Below are 5,915 nucleotides of genomic sequence, written 5' to 3' on the forward strand. Positions count from 1 at the left end.
TGACATTTCGTTCATCTTCGTGGTTCGACGTTCGACCGGTGAAGGCGCTGCACCGGTTGACGTTTCGTCGAATTGGGTCAAATTAGCAAAATTTACGCAGAATAGTGGGACGTAGTACCTAGTAAAAGTGGAAAAATCGGGACTGGTCGGCCGTAAAAGACGGCTTTATTACTGAAAACTGCAGTAAACTATAGTAGTGAGGGGTCCGAGGAACAAAGTAGGTCATAAAGTTGGTTTTATCCCCCCAGAGCGAAACAAAACCCCAATTAAAAACGATTCGGACGTAAAGTTTTCTAGGGATTTTATGTTTTAAGCTTGCATAAGTTGGACAAAATGCCAGTACGGTTCTGACGCGGATTTGAGTACCGCGAAAGTAGTGAATGTCATTTTAACATAGTAATGGCGAATTCTGCAATTCAAATGACGTGATTTAACAGGGACATTCGTAGGGAAATTCATTCTAATTGGGCGAGTTCATGGCGGCGATCGCAACGAAACAAATGTATTTTTTAATAACGGAAGGATAATTGAAAGATGAATCAAGATAATGGCCCAAGTTTGTCGATGGTGAGTCGTAAATCAGTACGAGGTAATAAATTACAAGTACGGAGTAAGTTTTGACGTTTTAATTTAAACTAAGGCGATTACCATGTCGGTCATTTTCCACGTTTATTTGCAATTAAAAGTAAAAGTGCTACTTTTAAAGTTCAGCTTTTAGAGTCACACGCCCCGATGATATCTTGAACGTGGCACGCTTTTAGTTTGGTTTCTTTTATTTTATTTAGTAGCTTGAGCGCCAATTGACGGTTCGACGAGAAGGTTTTTGTAATAAATTTTTTAAACTATTGGGGCGTGGTTTAAGACAAATCGGCCCAAAAGGAATATCTTAAATGGACGAATTCAAAGGTGCTAGAATTACCGTTCTAAGTGACGTTTGACAATTTTTAAAATGATTTTGTTAAAAAAAATTATTTCTGAAGCTCAGTTAAAATTAAAAAATAGCAAAATTTTAACACTAATCGAATCCAATAGTGCTAAAATCATTCGTTTTGGACAAAAATTAAGTGAACTATAGAGCCACATGAAGGTTTTGAAAAGAATTAAAACTTTCTAAAAAAATATATTGTTTTTCAAATTAAATTAGAGTAACAGGGACACAAATTTAACGATAGCTCAACAGTACAATAGAGTTTGAAGGAGAACATAATGTCGGACGTCTACCTGAAAATCCGGTCAAGTGTGCTTTGACAAATTTTACTCACTCGAGTAATGACAAAAGATTTCTGTATAAATGAATTTTTTGTGCAACCGTACGCGAAACAAGCACTCCGCACAAAAAAAGACAACTACAAATTCGATTAACCTTGACAAAAGGGACTTCATCAATATGCACTTGATAAAAATGAAGTTTGTCAGAATTCCTTTTTAGTACTTTTTGCTTTACATGGTTGCCAGCTTTAAAATTTATCTCCCGCAGCGGCAAACAACCAGTTATTGTATGTTTGAACGAAGATCTCATTTGGCGTTTTTGATATTTGACACACTTTGACAGCGTGTAATGCCAATCGCATTTTTCCACAAAACTCAATTCACACTACACAATTTTGAAAAATGTACAGTACAGAGTAGACTTGTACTAATGACTCCGAGTGTAATGCACAAAGAATTTTTATTTTGACACCCGATATAAAGGATTTATCACAACCTACAGTCGCGAGCAATAAATTTTGGCCGTCAATGTCATTCTTTGACGCAATGGAAAATGTTCCATTGTAAATCTGTCGTAAATATCATCATGTTGTATGACATCAGTTGCCTTTTTTTTTTCATTTTTTTGACACTTATCAGGTGAAAATGTTAAAAAAATCAATCTTTTTTTTTGTAGAAGATATGGAACTATTTGTTACACTAAATATGGCAATACTTAAAAACTTTCTACAGCGTGATCAACAATGACTGAGTCTGTTGGCAATGAAACAACTGCAAAATATTGGTGTTTTTCTGTTTCGTAATTGGTACTGACCGGATGTTTTAACTTGACACGAGAAAAAAAAAAATTAGGTTATGTCGGGTATATTTATGCTAATACAAAAATGACCGTTTGATGGTAAACGTCAAATTCGCCTGTCAACTCTGTCAGAGATGACAACCGAAAATGCGTTTAGATTACAGTGGTACCAAAATCATTCAAATTTTCATTGTTACCAACAGACTCAGCCATTGTTGATCACGTTGTATGTACCCCAATAGTCTGAAAATATTTCATATTTGTTGCATCCATGGAAATAAGAAAGAAAAATCAAAACCATGTTGCCATACGTTATTTGAGGTAAATCCAACATAAAATCACTTCTTGGAAATGCTGGAAATAATGAAGTAAATAATTGTAAACTTGATCACAATCATTCAGAATTATTACGCCACTGGCTAGTAAAAAACAAATAGTCCAAATCGTTTTCAAGATTTAATAAAATAAACGAGATCAAAGATGCACCTTTTGAGGGCCCATATCTTTAAATCTAAAAGATATAGATTTTTTAAATTATTTTTCTCATAATTTTCTAACATGAATTGACATTGCCCCACTGAGTTGTTTTGCGAATTTTGATGCACCCAGTATAAAAGAAGAAATAATGTTTTAATATTTATGTTTTTCATAGCTATTTATGTAACATGTAACAGTAAAGTGACACTTTATCGAACGAGTTTGCAGATTGCGAGACGAGGCGGAGCCGAGTCGAGCAAGCAAACGAGTTCGATCGATACTTTACTGCCGTGTTGCATACAAGATTTTATCGACTACCACTACACTGCTACTTACGAAAGTCAATCTATTTGTTTACTTCAGAAGCTGTAGATTTATATTTTAGAAAGTAAATAACTATTATAACTAGATAATGGTAATTAAATGGAACTGATTAATTATTTATTACGAGTACACTTCAAAATATTTGCAAGTGAATAGGCATAGTCGGGGTCAGGTAAAGTACTTTCTCTCCTTGAATCAGTACGTCAAAATTGTATTTTCGATGAAATAATATGTTTTCATATACAAGTGTCCCAAAAATGGCGTACTAACGGTGCACTACAGTGTAGAAGAGACTACCGTAAACGTCAGAAAAATGTTTAAAAAATTCTATTGGACTTAATTGCTGATTTGGCGGTCCTTGAAAGTGGCACTTAACAGGAAAATTATTTTGAAATATATGTATTAAATTGTCATGACAGCTACCTCTAATCGTACATATTATCACAAAGTACAAGATTACTCACTACCAATATCTAATCCTGCACAATAGTGAATTTAGAAGCTTTGGAAATCGAAAAAAATATTTTAAATCCACTACGGTAACATTGCAAGGTAATGATGTACGAGTACATCTTTGTTTACATTGTATTACCGTTAATAATAAAAATAATAATAATTACTTTTTTTGTCTGAAAAATTTTTTCCATATTTTTTTCGTGTCCATTTAAACATCCTGGATACCGTAGTAAGTAGTTAGTACGCCATTTTTGGGACACCTGTATAATATACCAAGGGACAGATATATTGCCGGAAATTTTTTCGAGCAGTCCTCACACACGAGTGTTTGTAGCAAGAAAATTACACGAGGGCGCCAGCCCGAGGGTAATTTTGAGCGACAAACACGAGTGTTGGACTGCAAGAAAAAATTTTTGGCGATATATATCTGTCCCGAGGTATATTCGGAAGAGAATCGCCCGAAAAATTTTTTCCCTAGGTCAATTATATCGGAAATTTTCCCTAGGGAAAATTTCCGCTTAATTAAATTGTGATTGGTTGGTATTCAAACAATTCGGAGTTGTGATTTGTCAATATAAATCATGTGACATTTGAGGGCGATTCTCACTTTAATCACTCTAATACTCGTACATACTTATCTTCAATGTAATGTGGAAAAGGTTACGCTGTCATTTCCGTTTCAATCTCTATAAAAAATAGTTCTTATCTAAGTTACTTGGCAATATGGACTTTTTCATTTGGTGAACTAGATAGAAAAACAATTTTTAACAATGCACACCACAGAGAGACTTCTTTAAATATTTAATTAATTTAAAGAAATTACGACATTTATCTTGAAACGCTTAAAAGAAATCGTTTAATTGCTAGAATGAAGCTACTCGTACGATAATTTTAACTAGACTACGTCCACTGATAGAATGCATTTTTTTAAATATCCTTAGATAACAAAATCCCCAAACCATAACATTAAAATATTAAGAAAGTATCATAGATTGTGTTGGTAATATCTTGAAGCATTCGCGCCACTGATTCTCATTGGTTGTTATAAAACCCACGCGAAAAATAAATTATATGACGTTTCAAATTTGAAATTGTCAGTGCTGTCAAGTGATTTAAGCATTTAGATTTGCGATTTTTCATCTTTAGAGCTTTGTTTTGCGTTCCTCTGGTTTTAAAAGTTATTAGTTTTGATCGTGTTGCTGTTTTGATCTCCTCCGTTGCGATTTTTTTTGATTTCTTTGAATTTGTGAAGTGAGTGCGTGCCTCAAGAATCTAGCATAATGAACACTTCAAGTGACATTACAAACATCGAAAATGATACACAGGTAATTTTTCTTCATGCATTAAATATTAAATAATCTCTTGTTTGTTTTAGCCATTTCCGAAAAAAGCTGGATATTTTCATTTCTGTACCCAGCTTTTTTCAGAAATTCGAAAATGTATTGTGCGTTGCATTTTTAAATCCATCGGGCACATTATCACTCTTGAAATACCCTGTATTAATAAAACCTAATATATTACCCCTGCTATACAGAAGTTTTCTTTCGTCTTTCCTAAGTGCAAACATACAGAATAATAATAAAACATCACGTGTAAACCTGTTCTTTCATTTTTTTAAATTTCGCGCCGGATCTATTTCTTATAGCGTAGAGTGAACACTTTTAGTAACATTTATGTCAAGCAATCTATCAGTGGACTGAGTTTAGCAAATTTTCTTCATAAGAAATTAATTTAATTTCCTATAATCAATAGTACCGAAGGAAAATATTTTTCGGCAAATAATAAATTATGGCATACTTATTTCATTTACTTGACACATTAACATTATCCAACTTAATATTCATAGTGGTAACTGAATCACTCATTACACAGTGAGCAAAGTTTGTCAGGCTTCGTACTTGTAATACATATAAATTCTATAGAAAATAAATATTTATTTAGAATGTGTCATTGTTGGTGTTTAATTTATAAAAAAAAATAATAAATCTGTGTAGAATTGAATTAAGCGAAATCTCGTCTTAATTCACGAACGTTAAACCACCAAAATTGTTTTAAAATGCGTGTAGAAAATTTTCTTGACCCGGAAACAAGAGATTGACAGTTGACGTGTTGCTAATGACCAATCACAGACACACGTCAGCCAGCAAATAACCCTCGACCCCAAGTCTCAGACATTTTTTATTTGATCGCTCGTCATTAACGTGGGAACCAAACATTTTTTCCGCCTGGTGGAATAAAAAACAGGCGTTCAATCAATAAATTATTATGGGCAAAGCCGATTAAGCCAATAATGTGGGTACAAGTAGGTTAGTATTGCTGGTTGCATAAGCTCGCATGATTTATCCAAAACGCAACTTTTCGCTGCGTTCAGTGCGTTCATCACAGACACCGCAAAGACTGTTTGTTCTTCAAGAAGCGGAGATAATTCCCAACGCATGAGGTTTGTGTCGGCGTAATGGGTGGCCATTTCGGTGGCATTCCGCAACGTTATGAAATATCGCGGTGTTGCGTTCGAGGGACGGCTCGCCGGTGCAAATATGCGAAGCTTGCCGTTTGTTGCGATTGTCGTAATTAAATTCTAACATATCGAATGAACAATACAGCGACAACTTAACCCTCCGGAGTGATTAATGCCTTTATTTCCCGCCAG

General features: G+C 34.3%; 1 protein-coding gene across 3 annotated transcripts in view; it reads right to left on the reverse strand.

The window, feature by feature from the left end:
- The window catches only part of LOC138138244 (uncharacterized), a 54,774-nt gene that overhangs the window by 43,872 nt on the left and 4,987 nt on the right, over positions 1 to 5,915 (reverse strand). The window lies entirely within an intron of this gene.

The sequence above is a fragment of the Tenebrio molitor genome, chromosome 9 (assembly GCF_963966145.1).
Source record: "Tenebrio molitor chromosome 9, icTenMoli1.1, whole genome shotgun sequence".
Taxonomy (NCBI): domain Eukaryota; kingdom Metazoa; phylum Arthropoda; class Insecta; order Coleoptera; family Tenebrionidae; genus Tenebrio; species Tenebrio molitor.